The 18,329-nt window shown below is 35.4% G+C and overlaps 1 protein-coding gene across 1 annotated transcript in view; it reads right to left on the bottom strand.

The window, feature by feature from the left end:
* Positions 1-11,225, bottom strand: part of ATF7IP (activating transcription factor 7 interacting protein) — a 123,900-nt gene extending 112,675 nt beyond the window's left edge. Inside the window, exon 1 of the mRNA XM_059935348.1 lies at positions 11,052-11,225. The gene's annotated coding sequence lies outside the window, so the exon portion shown is untranslated. The remainder of the gene's footprint in view (positions 1-11,051) is intronic.
* Positions 11,226-18,329: the final 7,104 nt, after the last annotated feature.

Here is an 18,329-nt window from a genome sequence, read left to right as displayed (position 1 = left end):
CTTAAGGGGCAGAAACTTGGCCACGGGAAGGGTTATGGAAGAAAACTGACACTTTGTTTTGCCTCAATATTAAGTGAGCATGCCCAGCAAGTTCCATAGCTGAAGGGTAAATAAGGGGTGAGGGATCACCCTGCACCCTAAAATTACAAAAAGAAAACAGGATAATTCTATGTGGATCTAGCTCCCAAAATAAATGACTTCATCTCTAACTTTGACAATAATGACAGTCTGAAGAATTATGACAAATCTTGAAGATAAATAATTAATGTGAGAAAATGGCTGCTTTTTCACCATGATGAGGCTCAGAGATTTAGTAATCTTTGAGGGGTTTTTATTCTTTAAATACTCTGGTGGTGTTTTTTGGTTTTGTTTTTGTTTTAATTTAATGAATAAGTCCTAAAGCTGGACCCTCTCACAAACCTTTGCAAATAAACTACGTTTCTAAATGCATATTTTTCCTACTAGTAAGGGGCATGATCAAACCTACTTTTCTAAGTTGCTTTTTAAATGTATATAAGTTCTAGCTCCAGTAAGGAAGAATACTGTCATTTTCCATATATCTCCTTGTACTGCAGGGCTCCCTAAAGCTTCACATAGCTGCCTCCTAGAAAATATTCATGTCTTACTAATAGATTCATCAGTTGGTTGAAGCCAGAGATGAAAAGTGTGTCAGGAACAAATGCTAACATTTTATATAATTAATCTCATTTAATCTCTCAAAATAAGCCTACCAGGTAGGTAGTATCACCATTTTATATGTAAGAAATACTGCTGGGAAACACAAATTGGCCAGGTTCCAATACAAAATTACTATACTTTCCACTTCATGATATTACTAACTGGTTTTAGGAAAATTCTTTGTCTTTTCTTTTGTTCTTTCTTTTTCTTCTGTCAATTTGCTTGCATATTTTTAATCTGCCAACTATTATATCACTTGAAATATGTTTGATGGAGAAGAGAATTACACAACACAAAATAATTATGTCATTCCATCTTTTCATCAAACCCTTATTAATTTCATACATATGTCCTTCAGAATTATATTTTAGAAACTTCTTATTAATAGGTAAGCAATGGTGTTCTTTAAATTTTTTCGATTTCTTAATGAATGGGATTGAAGAATTTTTTCCAAAAGTTATTTTACTATTTATAATTTTCCAGATGCAAAGTGCCTGTCAAATCTTTTGACAATTTACCCAGTGGATGCTTGGCTAAGTAAACTTCATGGTTAATTATTTAAAAACAACAACAACTAAAAGTTCTGACGTGTAGATTATCATGCATTAAATGAAAGGAGCTAGAACATCTTACTCTTTTTTTTTTTTTGCACCTAAAACAAAGGGGTTCTATTCTTTCAATAAGCAAATATTTACTGAATATTAAGGTAGGTATTGTGGAATGCAATTTTATACTTTTATTAGCAGTCTTATTATACCTAATTAGAAAGGGTTTGTCTTTAAAATGCAACATTTGCCAGATATATCAGTAAGATAAAATTCCTAACTGCAGGAAGCTTATAAAGTATTACACAAATAACTATAAACATAAAAGTTGAAAGGAATAAATGCCTTTAAAAGAGATACAAAGTAAAAAGAGAAATTAGAGAACTTCCAGCTGAGGATAACAATATCCTTTATTAGGTACATTATGCAGGCAGCATGGCATCAATGATTTTTTATTTACAAAAATCAAGGATTTATATCAGAATATGTTCTCCTAAACATAATACTTTCTTTCCCACTTCTGAGATTTTGATTACCCTCTTTATTCCCTTTACTAAGAATATCCTTCTAATTCTTCTTTTAAAATACAACTCTTCTGGGACTTCCCTGGTGGGCCAGTGGTAAGACTCTATGCTCCCAATGCCGGGGGTCCAGGTACGATCCCTGGTCAGGGAACTAGATCCCGCATGCCACAACTAAAGATCCCACATGCCGCAACTGAGACCCGGTGCAGCCAAATAAATAAATAAATATTTAAAAAAAAAATTTTTTTAAATACAACTCTTCTAAGGTTTCCTTGATCTCCCTCCAACAGAGTCCCACTTTCTGTGCCTTACACAGATATCTACTGTGTTACACTTATCTACAGAGAGCTGTTTGTTAATTACTTACTTATTACTTACTTATCAGATAAGTTTTACTTGTAAGCAAAGAATTTATGACCACAGTTATTTTTTACCTGTGTATATTACAAGGCCCTGAAAAATCACATTTTCCATCTTGAGTAATCATAAACTCAACTTTGAAACTAAAAGAAGCAGTTCAAACAACTGTCAGAGTTTACCTACAGTCCTTCATCCTTTTAAAGTTAACTGGCAAGATTCAAAGATAGTACACTGAATTCTTGCAAAACTAATCATGATTTAATGTTTTCAAAAGCAAGCATAAAGAGGAAAAACTCTACCTAATAAGGTAAATATTTATAGTAACTACAATCTGTCAGGAACCATGACTACAAAGCTCTCAAAATTCCATTTCAAAGGAAGATATATAGAGTTACAACTGGATCTAATTCTTAAAACAGAAAACCAGTTTTCAATATCAAATTATGAATTAATTAGAGACCACTTCTCCAGCTGCCTTTAGTAGCAGAAAAGGCTAACTGTTCTCTAATACCCATTTCTCTCCTTCTTTTATAAAATTTTCTAATTTTAGCTGAACACATGGTTGTGCAGCCAGATACTACATTTCCCAGCCTACCTTTCCCAGCTAAGTATGTTCCAGTGATTAAATTCTCACCCATAACACATGAATCTAAATGATAGTACTACTTCCAGATGAGGCTCTCAAAACAATGAGTGTGCACTCCCACTGTTCTTTCTCCCTTGCCCCTGGCTGGTGAAAGCAGCCATGTTCAACCTAGAAACCATGTTCAACATATGGAAACCATACATTAAGCCAAAGCCACTTACAAACCTGAAGAGTTTTCCTCTGTATTATTACAGAAGAGAAATAAACATCATCCTTAATAGTAACAGAGTGTCTCAGAGCAGTTTAGCCTTTACTGTAATCCAATCAGCTCCTGACATTGACTACCTAAAAGGAAATAAAAGAAGTTCAAAAACAGTCTCTTTTCCATACTCTTCCCCATTTCTTCCTTTTCTTGAGACATTTAATCTAATAATGGTAACAGGGCAGGTACACTCCTAAGCTGGAAAGTCTTAGCTGAAAATGAGCTGAAGCAGTCAAGTCATTCATTATTGTTTCACCAATCTCTTTTTCTTTTGCTCCTGGTCCTCAAACAGCAGAAACTCTTCCTACCTTCTAAGTTTACCTTTCCACAAAATGGAAGACATCATCTTGGACAATTACTGGCTCAAGGAGAGATCCTTTTACAGCCCTGTCAGTTCTGAGAACCACTATTCCAACATACAATTCAAGTTCCTTATTAGAATGTAAAAGTGGCATACACATAATTCCTGGGTACCTACCAAGACAGTAGTTCCCAAAGCAGCACAGGGCTACACAAACAACAAAGGAAGGGAGAAAGGGTTATACGGTTTGACATAATAACACTACTACCTCACATCATCATCAATAAAAAGGGGTCTCTCTCCCAAACTAAAGGGAATATATCTAGTTATCCCTAGTTATCAGAACTATAACTGATAATTCTGTTATTTTGTATAACACAAAATAACACAAAATTCTTAATAATATTCTAAACAATGAAAAATTGCAGACATGAATAAGTGAATATTTCTGATGGTAAAGTTAATATTTCTGATGGTAAAGGTCATCTTCATTTCCCAGACATTCATGTTTACATAGGTCCAATTATAAAGACTCTCAGGAAGATAATATCAACTGTACCCTTAGGCCTGCCACATTTTTTGGAAGGTGACCAAGGAGATGCCCGGGTCATTCTCTTAAAGACTCAAAAACCCAAAGATCAACATTCAAAACTGAAAACGTTCACACTGTATAAAGAAACACTAGCGCCCTGGTTTTCTCACTTTGCAGCACTTAAAAAACTGGAAATGCTGCCCAGCGATCATAGTGTCTCCAATACAAGATGGACTCCACCATACAACTTGAAGCATATATAAACAGCTTAATTTTATGGAATTCACTTCTCTGTTTTGAAAAAAGTAAAATAACAGAAAAAAAACACTGATTTCCTCTGCAGATTGCATGACAATCTAAGAACACTAAGAAGTAATTTTTAGCCTTGGACTCTCTAAAGAACATAACAAGATCAAATGGGCAAGGATTTTAAAAAAAAGAAGCTCCACTAATGGATAGGTAGTTTCTAGATACTCTAGGAAACTAACAAGGACAATGCTCCCCAGAGCTACTTGATATTTTTGTAATCTACTGTTAAAATATCACCTTATTTTTATTTATAATGCCCTACAGCTGTTAGGAACTCAAAAGCAAGAACTTTCTTTACTCTCAAACTTCTTTCTACATGTGACTCCTTTGAAAAACTCGGTATGACAATGTATGAATTTTCCATATACCTCAAAACTTAAAAACAAAAAGTATAATAGAAATCTTTCTAAACCAAATCATACACCTCTTTGTCTTCTTGAACAAATTTAGCATAATTAAATATTCTTATAATTCAGAATCATAATAAGATCATCTATTACCATAATGAACGTGCTATAAACACTAACTTGTCTTTAAGAATAACAATTCCCAAATTAAATAACCTCAAAACTAAGTTTTTAAATTCTTGTTCTAACACTTGACATCTGACCGCTCTTCACTATCAAGATGCCAGCCATCTCTTCTTGCCCCATCCATATGCATTTTTCTAGTAGCATTTCTCCTGTCCCTAACTATCTATTATAGTCTGAAAACACAAATCACAATACATCAGAACTATGAAAAGTTCTCAGGTAAGGGCAAAGGTCATACACAAAAAAATAAAAATACGCAAACTTCTATAAGTGGATTTGCTTGAAAAATATCCAAAAACAAAATTTTTTCATTAGAAAGAAAGAAAATGCTGAAGACAAGCCAATAATATCTTAACACAATTTCTACCTATTTCCTAGATTTATTTTTATAAAGCCAATAATATTTTACCATTTGATTTCTATCTTTAACTTCCTTGATTTCTTCTTTACATGCAACCACCAATTTTTCAAGTTTAACTATATTCAACAAAAATATTTTTACAATAATCTGACATTCTTTCCTGTACCTAATATAAAAATAATTCTTAAAAAGTAGGATTACAACTGAAATACACTATCAATCAAGATTATACTTTTCTCTTCAATCAGCACAAAGAATAGATTTAATAGAGAATGAACGTATACTAATACTTAGGGAAACATCCTTATGAGAGAAATATTTAATGTTACCAAAGAGACTAAAAAGAAAATTTTTTACTTAATTATATATTATTTATTAGGCTCCATACTGGCCAAAAAATGAATCAGATAACTTTTCAAAATCTCTGTTTAAAAAAAAAAAAAAGGTTGGGCTTCCCTTGTGGCACAGTGGTTAAGAATCCACCTGCCAGAAGACCTAAATAGACATTTCTCCAAAGAAGATATACAGATTGCCAACAAACACATGAAAGAGTGCTCTACATCACTAATCATTAGAGAAATGCAAATCAAAACTACAATGAGGTATCACCTCACACCAGTCAGAATGGCCATCATCAAAAAATCTACAAACAATAAACTCTGGAGAGGGTGTGGAGAAAAGGGGACCCTCTTGCACTGTTGGTGGGAATGTAAATTGATACAGCCACTATGGAGAACAGTAATGGAGGTTCCTTAAAAAAACTAAAACTAGAACTACCATACGACCCAGCAATCCCACTACTGGGCATATACCCTGAGAAAACCATAATTCAAAAAGAGTCATGTACCACAATATTCAGCAGCTCTATTTACAACTGTCAGGACATGAAAGCAACCTAAGTGCCCATTGACAGATGCATGGATAAAGAAAATGTGGCACAGATATACAATGGAATATTACCCAGCCATAAAAATAAATGCAATTGTGTTATTTGTAGTGAGGTGGATGGACCTAGAGACTGTCATACAGAGTGAAGTAAGTCAGAACAAGAAAAACAAATACCGTATGCTAACACATGTATATGAAGTCTAAAAACAAAAATGGTTCCGAAGAACCTAGGGGCAGGACAGGAATAAACACACAGACATAGAGAATGGACTTGAGGACACAGGGAGGGGGAAGGGTAAGCTGGGACGAAGTGAGAGAGTGGCATGGACTTATGTATACTACCAAATGTAAAATAGATAGCTAGTGGGAAGCAGCCGCATAGCACAGGGAGATCAACTCAGTGCTTTGTGACCACCTAGAGGGGTGGGATAGAGAGGGTGGGAGGAAGACGCAAGAGGGAGGAGATATGGGGATATATGTTTATGTGTAGCTGATTCACTTTGTTATAAAGCAGAAACCAACACACCATTGTAAAGCAATTATACTCCAATAAAGATGTTAAAAAAAAAGAATCCACCTGCCAATGCAGGGGACATGGGTTCGAGCCCTGGTCCGGGAAGATCCCACATTCCACGGAGCAACTAAGCCCATGCACCACAACTACTGAGCCTGCACTCTAGAGCCAGCGAGCCACAACTACTGAGCCTGCACGCTACAGCTACTGAAGCTCGTGCGCCTAGAGCCCATGCTCCGCAACAAGAGAAACCACCACAGTGAGAAGCCTGTGCACCACAATGAAGAGTAGCCCCCGCTCGCCGCAACTAGAGAAAGCCCACACACAACAATGAAGACCCAACACAGCCAAAAATAAATTAAATAAATAAATTTGGAAGAAAAAAAAAAGGTCTATGTTAAACACAGAAGAAAACTTCTATTTTCAAATACTGTAGAACACTTTATCTTGGTAACCTATTTTTCTCATCTCTAACTTCATACTTGCACTATTTTCATGATGCTATATCCTAAAGCAGATTAAAACTGGAAATGTTATCCTATATCCTCTACTATGTCATTCCTATTAACATTATACCATTATAGGAAACCAGTAAAATAACACCTTAATAAAAAGTAACAGTAGCACAATTTTTCTCAGAGTTCCTAAAAACAATACATTTTTGTGGGATCTACGGGAAATGCATCATATTCATGAATTAAAAAAAAAAACTAACAGTATAAATATGTAAACTTACCCTAATTTAGGTTTTATGCAATTCTAAACAAAACTTCAAATAGTTGGCTTTTTTTAAACTTTGCCAAATGTATGTACAAAAGGAGGGAAAATTAGCTTAGAAAATTGTGAAAAGGAATGATATCTACTGCCCCTTCATGTATTTATATAGTCTATAGCACTACAGCAAATAAGACAATGTAGTACTGCTATAGAAAAACAAGGCCCAGTTCCAGGGTTGTTAACCTGCTTTTAGATTTTACATTACATATTGCTGTGAGAAGCTGATAAAACTGTAACTCTTTCCCCAGAAAAAAAAAAAAGCACATATGTACACTCACACAAAATTGCGTATATCATGGAATCCACGGAAGTTAAGTATCTATAGAACCCCCAAAGGCCAATGGACTTCAAGTTAAATATCCCTAGTAAATGAAGCAGAATTGATAGCTCAAACTTAGTAAGTTATGATCAAAAGAAGAAATGTATCATCAACATAAAATTCTAAGAAAATTAGGAAAAGATGGAAACGAGCAACCCATCTTTACGCAATGTCAAAATAAACTCCATATAGGCTAAAAGGTATTTTTTAAAGTAATTAAAACATCTAGAAAAAATAAACAGAACAGACGAACATTTAGTTCATCTTACAATATTTTTTATGCAGAGAACTCCTGGAAGAAATAACACATGAAAAAGCAGTGCATTTGACTTCATAAAAATGTAACAATTCTGGGCTTCCCTGGTGGTGCAGTGGTTGAGAATCTGCCTGCCCAATGCAGGGGACACGGGTTCGAGCCCTGGTCTGGGAAGATCCCACATGCCGCGGAGCAACTAAGCCTGTGAGCCACAACTACTGAGCCTGCGCATCTGGAGCCTGTGCTCCGCAACAAGAGAGGCCGCGATAGTGAGAGGCCCGCGCACCGCGATGAAGAGTGGCCCCCGCTCGCCGCAACTAGAGAAAGCCCTCGCACAGAAACGAAGACCCAACACAGCCAAAAATAAATAAATAAAATTTTTTAAAAAATGTAACAATTCTAAATATGTAAAACCATAGCAATTTTTAAAAAAATCTTAACGAAAAAAAAATTCAAGAAATATGAAAAGCAAAGGGCTAATATCCATAAATAACTTACACATAAGGAAGACATTAACATTTACCACAGAAAAAGATACACAAAATAACCTCAAAAAGCAAAGTCACAAAAAATGAGAAAGTTGCATATATATTAAATATTTAAAAGTTCAATTTCACTAGTTATCAGAAAAAATGCTAACCACCAAATTGATGGTGGTATAGGAAATGCTTTTCAATAAAACTAAGTTTTTATCAGTTTTGTAAATTACTTTAAAAGCCCTTTGTAACAGTAATTTCAAAAAAATATTATGAGATGTAGATCATGACTCATGTACAAGGATGTTCACTGCAGCTTTATTTACAATACAGAAATGGGCAACAAAATGTTCAATACGGAAGAAAGATTTAGTAAGTCACAGTACATTCTTATTAAAGACACCAATATTACGTAGCCATTTAAAAATATATTTCAAGAACATTTGATAATTTGGGATATTTTCACAAAATAACTATTATGTAATCATTAAAAAAAAAAATTTCAAAAGAATAATGAAATGGATAAATATCCACAATATAATACTAAGTTAAAAGGGCAGGAATGAAATTATGATCCAAATGATAAACTAATTGATCAATCAATAAATGGAAAGTCACAAAAATCACAAAAAAATAGTGTTTATTTCTAATTAATTTTCAATACTTTCCAAATGTGCTATAATGAAAAAGATTTTAAATGACTCCCAGTAACTTGGTATTCATTCGGTAACCTATTCTTAATATTAACTGAAATTCCAAAACATGCTTGTTATTGATAGAGTACCAATGAACAAACAGTAGATGTTCAGACAATTCATTAAACTTAGTTTTAAATTTATAGAACTATACTTGCCTTTCTAACAAATGTAACAGCAAAACTGTCCTACCAATACATATTTACATAGTACATTATGTTCTTCAGTGTTTCAAGTGCCTCTTATGATCTTTCACATTAACCTAAGAGGCAATCATTTGTATATGCAAATGAAAACATAAGCTTAAATATATAAACCAAAATATTTCACTTTTTTGGAAGTGCAGAATGAACCATGCCCTATGATCAAAGTTCTTTTCTTAACCTAACACATACACACAGACATAGACATAGATACAGAAAATACAATGTATTTCCAACTCTAAAACACCTGAAATAATGTCTGGAGGGTGGAGGCGGTGTGCTGGGTAATTACTCTGGAAGCATAAAAGGGAAAAGATTACACAACTGCCCTCTAAATATATTTCTCTGTAGAAGACTTCGGAGGTTCGAAAATTATATCAACAAATTTTCTGTTGAGAAAAAAAGAATTATTCCCATCACTGCATTCTATCTCCTTTGTGATGTCATTTTTTAAAACTCCACCAACCAGAAGTACTCCCTTCAATTACATCTATTTAATACTTAACCGTTCTTGTAGGCAATAAAGTCCTTAAACCAACCAAGATTATAAAGCAACAGCCACTTCTTCATTTGACAAGTGACTGACTTAAACTCAGAGTTACATAACCAACCAAGAAAACAATTGTTGTATATACAAACCACAGATGAAATTTATGACAACCATTTACAAGTTTTCAGCCCAGTAAGAAATAATTTACACAATGGTAGAATTATATCAAATCGTATAAAACTCCCAGAGGTTTATATCAGATTTAAATATAGTGACACTACCATTTTAAAGTAAAATAATCAGTAACACACTTATAACTACTTTAAGAAACTAAAACCAGGAACACACAATTTTTAAAAATCTAACACAATTGTATCTTACACACATGTATATATGGCAGTTTGGTTTTTTTTAATCAACTGATTTATCAATGATTCACAATTTCCTCATAAAGGCCTCAGTGTAGTTGGGAGTTCTTTGTAGAATTCTTTATCAGAAAAATTTACCAAGTTTAAGTACTATATTTTATATATCATTACAAACAAAATGCTAAGGAAATGATTAATTTTAAAAGTCAAGGTACCAAAAATAATCTAACTGAAGCAGTAATGGACAAGTGATCAGAGACAGAAAAAATGCAGAACTCAAATGCAAGCAAGATCAGAGGCACACACTGATTAAATTAAAACTTCACCGACTGAGGATCAAATATTTTTTTTAAAATAAATACCCAAGGAGATTGAGATTTCTTTTTCAACATTATATAGGTTCTTCCAATGCCCTCTCCCTCTCATTTTTCCAAAACTCAAATTGTTTCTATTTTGAAAACATTCCATAACAGAACTGGTAAAGATAGGGTTAAAAATGTATTTGCAAATATGCAGTTCAAATAATTGCACTTCCCGTGAGAACACCACTAGGTGCTGATCTTCCGCCCCCTAAATATAAACTTGAATCCAGCAATACCCTTAAAGTGAAATAAAAATCGAGAACCACAAGGGGACAATCATTTTTACACAAAATTAAGTCCACAGCTTCTCAGAGTATCGGAGAAATACAAGAAGGAAGTTTGAGGTCGGTACAGGAATACAACATAAGAGAAATGTTTTCCTTTTAAAATATAGGAATTCTAGCGTAACAAAACGAAACCCCTCAAGAATGAGGAAAATTAAATCTAGAACCCGAATGGCGTCCAACAAGAACATTAGATCTTGAAAATGAATATTGCGCTTGCGCAGCCACCGCCCCGCCAGCTGCACAACTGCAGCTAGAGCCCGACCCCGCAAGATCACGTGCTCCCATGCAGCGCCCGCCCGCAGCTCCGCAACCGCGCAGGCGCAAACACAGCTCCCGCAGCCGCCATAATGCGGTCTTGACTCTTCAGAAATACAATAATAATGTAACAAAATGTGGTTATAATAGCCCCTGGGACTCACATATACCTTTCGAGGTGGGAGATGAGGGAGGGGGAACCAAGTTCCTTCCTACAGAGCCGTCCCGCGCAGCCGTCCCCACCGCTGCAGCCTCAGTCTCGCACGCTTCAGTCGCCGCGCCGCCGCCGCCGCTGCCGCCGCTGCCGCCGCCTCCGCAGATTCAAAAACAAACCCGCTTCTCCCTTGCACGCGCCGGGGCCGTTATGCAAATTATCGTAGGCGGGGCTCGGCGGTCGTAATATTGGTCACGCCCACCATGCTTTTAGCCAATGGGCTCACGGACTGGCCGTTCCCCATGCAAATCTTCTGGTTTTTTATTTGAATGAGAAAAATTGGCCCCGCCTCCTGCCGTGGAAAAGAGAAGGAAGTCTGAGGTGGTGGCGCTGCGCCTTTCAGTTGCAGTGAGGTGTGTTTTTTGAGTGGAGCCTTGCTCAACCTGTGAGTAGCGCTTTGTGAGCGCCCTCTATGAGCCTCAGGAAGGAAGGGAGGGAGGGAGGAAGGAAGGAAGGAAATAGGTAGGTGAAAGTTAAAGAGCTGAGGGAAAGATTTTCGAAAACGCTGGAGTATGTTAGGTTGTTTATCGTTTATATTAAAAAGTCAGAAAATATACTTCAAACTGTGTAAGTCACGAGGGAGTGGCGCAAACACATCTTTTCTTTAAGTCCTGTGCCAGAGCAAGCGCTTCCAGTCATACCCTTCCACCTGTTGTATCCCTGTTATTCAGTTTTATTTTGGGAGCCAACCCTTCATGAAGGCCACAGAGTGTAATGAAAAAGGTGCCTCTGTATTTGTTGGGATATCTGGGCTCACGTCCAAGTACTCCTGCTTACGTGCCTGTTCCTTGAAATAAGTGCGTTACTCAGTTTTCTCTTCTCTAAAATGGTGATAATGGCTATAATTCAAATCAGTTGAGAGGGCTAAATGAAAGGATAAATATAAGTGTGTTTGGCAAAGCAAAAGCAGCCTAGCAAATATATGGTGAGGTTTGTTTGTCGTTTTTTAACATCAATTCTCCCTTAAATTAATCTATTCGTTCAATATTTATTTAGCAATGCTGGTGTTCCAGACCTATATTAGGTGCCTGTCCTCAAGAAATCTCTACTACAGTGAAGGAGACAGAAAAGTAAACAGGAAATTTTTGTAAGTAATAAGAAATTAGTGCAGGGTGGTTAATACTTACTTCTATAATTTGGGGCTTTCAACTTAGTTGAAATACTGCGTGGCTTTTAGGAGGGTCACCTAATCTAGACTTGGAGAATCAGTAATGCCTTCCTAGAAGAAGTAATCTCTAACATGAGAACTGATTTAATAGATTTCTTGCCTAAAAGCTGGACTTCATTGTGAAAGCAATGAGGAATCACTTAAAAGGTTTTAAGTTAGGAAATAACACAATTAGATTTGCATTGCTTAATTGCTAAGCTTTGTAAAGTCCTTAGCACAGAACATAGTACATGGGTGCTCAGTAAATTACAAATAGAAGCTCAGTTATAACAAATTATGTATTGTAATTTATTTAGTACGTAGTGCTCAATTATAAAATAGATGCTCAGCAAATTATAAATAATATCAATATTTAAAGTTCCATTCTATAATAAGAGAAATGGGATAGGAATAACAGAGTTCATTAGGTTTCTCTTTGTCTTCTATAAGCAAATAGAAAGGAATCATTTTTATTATAGTTCACTCTCAATTGTCTTGGCTAATGGCAAAGGGAAAGTAATTGAACATGAACTCACCAATTGATCACTTTTCTTTCTTGCTCATATTCTAGACTTGCCTCCCTAAAACTCCAGTTAGACAGTTTTATTGTGTTTGAATCTCCTCAAATATCCTCAACCACATGTTTACAGTCTCTTTAGCTGTCTACCTGCTGGTTAATCTAACCAATCATTCATTGTTTCATTCAACAAGTACAGCCTTTATTATTTATTCACACACTGTTCTAAGCATTGGGGATGCCCAGAGGAAATGACACTGCCTCTGGTAGGGAAAGAGTCATATATACAGATACACATTATGAGATCATTACTATCATGGAGGTATATACTAAGTAGAAAAGAAATGTAAAACAAAAGAACCTAAAACTTCCTCATGGAATATAGGAAAATTTCACAGAACAGGTGATGCTTGATCTGACTTATAATGTAGAACTTAAAGTGTCTGTCAGAATAGGTACAAAAGAAGGAGAATTCAAATTAGGTAAAACAGAAATGCAAAGACACTGAAAAAAGATAAAGGCATGGCTTCAATTTATAGGTGGGATGATATTCAGAATGTTTATCAATCCTTGTGGTACCAGGCACTGGTCCATTAGAATACAAGAAGGTTTGAAGACACCCTACTTTGTCAAATGTTAATCCTCTAGTTGGAGGATTGTGGAGAGGTCCAGGGGTTCTTCAGCTGGGCACCAAGACAGACTGGCTGGTAGGAGGGGTATTCAGGGTAGGGCAGCTACTTACCAATCAGTACTGAAGGATTTCCATATTTTACCCACCATTGTGGGCTTATTTATATATACAGGCTGAATAGACTTCTAGAAAAAAAGTGCTGGCATAAAGCAATATCACAGAAAAAAAATCCAAAAACAAAAAGCAAAAAACCCTAAAATAATAAACATTTTTAAATGAATTTCAGTTGTAGCAATTGAGCAGCAATTGAGCAAGGAAAACTGAACTTTTGAAAAACAGTAAACTTGAAAAAGGAACAACTGAAGAGGAAAACTGAAGTTTCTAAGTACTGTAATATGAGACAGTCTAATTTAGTGATTACAAAAATGGGCTCTGAAGATTTACTACCTGAATTAAATTTTTTTCTCTAATTCTTACTTACTGCCTGTTCTAAACTTCTCTAACCAAATGGTTCCAGAAATATCAAATGGACATGAAAAAAATAGCCCTTATCTGGTAAGGTTTTTACAAAGATTAAATTCTGGTAAAACACTTCGAGGAATACTGGGTATATAGTAATACTTTGATAAGTGTTAGCTAATAGTAATCATAGTAGTAATAGTAGTAGTAGTACTTGTCAGAGTAGTAATGGTACAGGCATAGATCAGCTTGAGCAGTTTCTATCTGTACATCCTATACTACCATTAAGAAAGAATATGAATTAACCATAACCTGATAATTCTTATTATTATCCTCCATTTCTCAGAGAAGTTTACTGAGGTGTTAAGTAGGCAAACCTGGGAAAACTTAAGAAATAACTTCTTGGAATAGGAAGTGTGATAAATAGAATTCTAAGATGATCTCCACCCCTTTGCGTTCACACCCTGTATAATCCTCTCTCCTTGACTGTGGACAGAACCCATGACTTACTTCTAACCAATAGAATATGGCAAAGGTGAATGAATTTTTCAGATGTAGTTAAGGTCTCATAAAAATTGATTATGAATAACTAAAAGAGAGATTATCTTGGATGGGCCTGACTTAATCTGGAAAAAGCCCTTTAAAAAGGAACTGGGCCTTCCCTGAGGAGAGAGGTTCTCTTTAATGGTTTGATGAAGTAAGCAGCCATGTTGAAGAAGCCCACATGGAAAGTTACTACAAGTGGCCTATAGAATCTTTGGATAGCCTCTAGAACCTGAGGGTGGGCATTAGCCAACACTGAGCAAAAAAGCCAAGACTCTCAATCATATAGCCATAAGGAAATGAATTCTACCAACAAACCAAATGAACTTGGAAGTAGATTCTTTACCAGTCAAGCTCTCAGATGAAAATTCAGCCCAAATAACACCTTGATTATAGCCTTATGAGACTCTGAGCAGAGGATCCATCTAAGTCAGACTCAAACTCCTGACCCACACAAACTGAGATAATAAATGCCATTATTTTAAGTTACTGAATTTGTGGTAATTTGTTACTTGGCAATAGAAAACTAATACAGGAAGTCATCAAAGAAGGGAAGGGATACCTTAAAATCTTCGAAGGTAGATAGGTGACCTAAATGGATAAAATGGGTCCTAAGTAAAAGACATTGCCTGGCATTCGTAAAAAGGCTAGAACTAGTACTGTAATTATAGCTGGGCAAGAGGGACCTGTGTTTGGGTCCTCATATTTTAGAAGGCCCCTACATATAATAAACATACACACACACATTTAAAAGAACACATGAATGCCTTTGTCGCTCGGAATATGACAATCAGCAGTACCACATGGGGAACTGTGATCTTAAATATCTGCTCTCCTAATACTTTTCAAGGCCTCACGGGAATGATTCTCCATATTTCTTGCTCTATGTCCTCAAAAACAAAAGGAAACTATCAGAACGTTGTGAAGGTTAGTGAGTAGAGACACACACACAGCTTTAGAGTATGCAAATATTTGAGCAGCAAGAGAGGTAAGAAAAAACTTTAACTTCTCAGATGCTTCTCTGCTATTAGTGCAGACTTAATAGATTTTTGCACAGTGAATTCACTTGCCAATAGTGTCAAACCTCCATTTTCTTGCTTTTTTGAATGTTCCAGTTTGTGGTTCTGTAGATACTCAGAATTTATTGCAGTATTCCTTACATTTGGGGAAAAAAATTTAATATTAAATAATCCATGTTATTCTTATATTTGTATACCATACATGTAGATGTTGATGGAACATAAATGAAACATGATATTCAGTTTTTAAATTAGCAACTAAATTACACTGAGTTCTAGGATTATAAGTAATTCTATTTTCATAAAAATACTTCATTCCTGAGCGATGGGTCAAAAAAGAAATCAAAGAGAAATAAAGAAATACATTGAGACAAATGAAAAAGGAAACACAACATACCAAAACTTATGGAATGCAACAAAAGGATTTTCTAAGAGGGAAATTCATAGTTATAAATGCCTACATCAAGAAACAAGAAACTAAACAAGACCAAAAGACAACCCTCAGAATGGGAGAAAATATTTGCAAATGAAGCAACTGACAAAGGATTAATCTCCAAGATTTACAAGCAGCTCATGCAGCTCAATAACAAAAAAACGAACAACCCAATCCAAAAATGGGCAGAAGACCTAAATAGACATTTCTCCAAAGAAGATATACAGATGGCCAACAGACACATGAAAGAATGCTCAACATCATTAATCATTAGAGAAATGCAAATCAAAACTACAATGAGGTATCATCTCACACCGGTCAGAATGGCCATCATCAAAAAATCTACAAACAATAAATGCTGGAGAGGGTGTGGAGGAAAGGGAACACTCTTGCACTGTTGGTGGGAATGTAAATTGATACAGCCACTATGGAGAACAGTATGGAGGTTCCTTAAAAAACTAAAAATAGAACTACCATACGACCCAGCAATCCCACTACTGGGCATATACCCTGAGAAAACCATAGTTCAAAAAGAGTCATGTACCACAATGTTCATTGCAGCTCTATTTACAGTAGCCAGGACATGGAAGCAACCTAAGTGTCCATCATCGGATGAATGGCTAAAGAAGATGTGGCACATATATACAATGGAATATTACTCAGCCATAAAAAGAATTGAAATGGAGGTATTTGTAATGAGGTGGATGGAGTTAGAGTCTGTCATACAGAGTGAAGTAAGTCAGAAAGAGAAAAACAAATACAGTATGCTAACACATATATATGGAATCTAAGGGGAAAAAAAAAGGCCATGAAGAACCTAGTGGCAAGACGGGAATAAAGACACAGACCTACTAGAGAATGGACTTGATATGGGGAGGGGGAGGGGTGAGATGTGACAGGGTGAGAGAGTGTCATGGACATATATACACTACCAAATGTAAAATAGCTAGCTAGTGGGAAGCAGCCACATAGCACAGGGAGATCAGCTAGGTGCTTTGTGACCACCTAGAGGGGTGGGATGGGGAGGGTGGGAGGGAGGGAGATGCAAGAGGGAAGAGATATGGGAACAGATGTATATGTACAACTGATTCACTTTGTTATAAAGCAGAAACTAACACACCATTGTAAAGCAATTATACTTCAATAAAGATGTTTAAAAAAAAAAACAAGAAACAAGAAACTAACACAACATTGTAAAGCAATTATACTCCAATAAAGATGTTTAAAATAAATAAATAAAAAGAAACAAGAAAATTTTCATACAACCTAACTTTATACCACAAGGAACTAGAAAAACAAGAACAAATGAAGCCCAAAGTTTGTAGAAGGGAGGGAATAACAGAGATCAGAGCAAAAATAATTAAAATAAAGGCTAAAAAAAATTTAAAAGATCACTGAAACTAAGAGGTGGTTTTTTGAAAAGATAAAAAAATTGACAAACCTTTAGCTAGACTCACCAAGAGAAAAGACTGAAATAAGTAAAATCAGAAATGAAAGAGAAGAAATTATAACTGATACCCTAGAAATACAAAGGCTCACAAGACACTACTGTGAATAATTATACACCAATAAATTGGACAACCTAGAAGAAATGGATAAATTCCTAGAAACATACAACCTACCAAGACTGAAGCATGAAGAAATAGAAAATCTGAACACACCAATTAACTAGTAAGGAGGTTGAATTAGTAATCAAAAATTTTCCAACAACAAAAGTCCAGGACCAGATAGTTTCACTGGTGAATTCTACCAAACATTTAAAGGCAAGCTAATCCCAATTCTCTTCAAAATCTTCCAAAAAAATAGAAGAGGAAGGAACACTTTCAAATTCATTTTAGGAGGACAGCATTACCCTGATATCAAAACCAGAAAAGGATGCCACCAGCAAAGAAAATAACAGACTAATATCCCTGATGAACATAGATGCAAAATCTTCAACAAAATATTAACAAACTGAATTCAATTAGCAAACAATACATTAAAAGAATCATAGACTATGATAAAGTAGAACTTATTTCAGGTATGCAAAGATGGTTCAACATCTGCAAATCAATCAATGTGATACACCACATTAAAAAAATTAAGGATAAAAATCATATGGTCAGCTCAACAGATGCAGAAAAAATGTTTGACAAAATTCAACATCTATTTATGGTAAAAACTGTCAACAAAGTGGGTGTAGAGGGAACATACCTCAACATAATAAAGGCCATATACGACAAGCCCACAATTACTATCAATCACCCTCAAGGGTAAAAAGCTAAAAGCTTTTCCTCTAAGATCAAGAACAATACAAGAATGCCCACTCTGGCCACTTTTATTAACACAGTATTGGAAGCCCTAACCAGAGCCATTAGACAAGAAAAAGAAAGAAAAGTCATACAGATCAGAAAGAAAACAGTAAAACTGTCATTATGACAGTTTTATTATGTAGATGACATATGATATACAGAAAACCCTAAAGAGTCACAAAGAATCACACACA

This window comes from Balaenoptera ricei, chromosome 10 (assembly GCF_028023285.1).
Source record: "Balaenoptera ricei isolate mBalRic1 chromosome 10, mBalRic1.hap2, whole genome shotgun sequence".
Classification (NCBI taxonomy): domain Eukaryota; kingdom Metazoa; phylum Chordata; class Mammalia; order Artiodactyla; family Balaenopteridae; genus Balaenoptera; species Balaenoptera ricei.
Note: the sequence above shows the minus strand (reverse complement) of the source record. Positions and strands in the feature narration are given on the sequence as shown.